This window comes from Frankliniella occidentalis, unplaced genomic scaffold (assembly GCF_000697945.3).
Source record: "Frankliniella occidentalis isolate FOCC.00 unplaced genomic scaffold, Focc_3.1 Scaffold190, whole genome shotgun sequence".
NCBI classification, from domain to species: domain Eukaryota; kingdom Metazoa; phylum Arthropoda; class Insecta; order Thysanoptera; family Thripidae; genus Frankliniella; species Frankliniella occidentalis.
In genome coordinates, this window is record NW_026267316.1 from 352592 (window position 1) to 354412 (window position 1821).

Below are 1821 nucleotides of genomic sequence, written 5' to 3' on the forward strand. Positions count from 1 at the left end.
GTCGTAAAATACTTGTCAGTAGATATCTATTCAACATCGACAAATAGACGTCTAATAGATGTTGTAAATGTGGACAATCGATCAATTATAGACGTCTAGTGGTAGACACGATTAAACGTCTAATGACCCTTGGGGGTCTAGAGAAAGATGCATATTAGACATCTAATAGACGTCTTTTTTCCGTGTGGGTTGCAACTGATCACCCCCTTTTCCCTCCCCCTCCCTTCCTCCTCTTTTTATGTCTCCTCGGATGTGAGGAGGGCCGGAGGGCCCGCCTTCCTGTCCATGACGCCCACTTTTGCCCGTTTGCCGTCCCCGCTTTCTCCGCGGGCGGGGAATAAACACGGCACGACCGACGTGACGAGCCACCTCCACGGGCCGCTCTGTGTGTCAGGGTGAACGCTCTCCACCTGCCCCCGGCGTCCCCGAGCGCCTGGCCGTGCTGTCCAGCCGGAGGACCGCCGGCCCGAGCTTGCGTCCCATCCGCCGGAAGACGCCTACCAGTCCCCGCCCCTCTCGTCTCTCTAGTACTCACACTCACCCCTCTCACTCCCCGTCACTGAAGCCCCCCCCCCCTTCCTTCCTTTTCTGACGCCCGGCGCCAGGATGTTGCGGCTTCAGCGGCCGCCTGTCCCTCAGCCGGCTGAGTGCCGTGCTGGGTAGGCAGCCCCGCCACGCCGCCGCGCGCTCCGGGCCGGCCAGCCCCCCGGGCGCCTCTTGGAGGCGGGTCGGCCGGCCGGACGGGGTCGGCCTGCGCCAGGAGGGGCAGGTCGGGCTGCTTCGGAGGGCGGGTTCGCGTGCCGAGCCTGAGCTGCACATTCGCTCACCCCACCTGCAGCTGCCCCCGCCTGCAGAGGTGCCTCAACTCTTGCAGCTGCCCCGCCCTCTGCCCGAGCGGCGCGCTGATAGCGGCGGCCATGGCGGCGTCACAAATGTCAGGGAATTACGCGTGCCGCCGTGTGTGCCGCCCGCCGCGCCGCCGGGCCTCCGCGGAGGAGATGGGCGCCGAGCCGCGCCGGCCTTGCGCGCTTTTTATAGACTATTCCGCTGGACCCGCTAATCACGATACTCTCGAAAAACAAATGCACCGGAAGTCATCTAAAACCTGCTCCAGAGGCTTTATTACGCCCTAATATTGTATGAATAAATTCCCAGGAGAAACATTTTGTCACTTTGGAACAGATTCTAGGGCTCTATGTAGGCTAAATTTTGATTTGAAATAGCCGACTTCCGGTGCATTTGTTTTTCGAGAGGTACGAGCGGAATGGTCTATTGCCTCCTCCCCTCCCCTCCCTACCCCTCCTGGTGGCATTTGCTTTTTGCTCACGGTGCGGCGCCCGGGCGGCCCGCGCCCTGCTGTTCCTCTTGCGCGCGTCACACGATGAGCGGGCGCGCGAGCGGGTGCGGTGCGGTTCGGCTCGTTACCGGCGCGGCGGCACATTGGGAGCGCTTTGAAAGCTCGCGTGCGGCGCGCCGGGGTCCGCCTACTATATAACCTCTTTGGCCTGCCTGCCTGGCCTGTGGATGGAGAGCGCGTTGCCCGGGCGCTGATGAGCTCCGCGAGGAGTCCGGGACCGCTCGCGCCCTTGGACGGCACTTATAAGAAAAGTAAAATAAAACACTGTCCAGTACAGTCCACATTGGTCATACGGTTTGTACTTTGGTGTACATTATTAGTAGTTTCGGTCCCGCACCGTTGCGAGTGGGTTTGCATGCTTTCATAGGCCATGGTGCAGAGGGAGCAGGCCAATCAGCTCGCACCGGCGAGTGCCATGAAACTCCCGGTACACGCCGACATCTACGCACTTGACTGGCCGTACC

General features: G+C 61.0%; 1 protein-coding gene across 1 annotated transcript in view; it reads left to right on the forward strand.

Annotated features, from left to right (window-relative positions):
• Positions 1-1821, forward strand: part of LOC127750437 (uncharacterized) — a 16083-nt gene that overhangs the window by 227 nt on the left and 14035 nt on the right. The window lies entirely within an intron of this gene.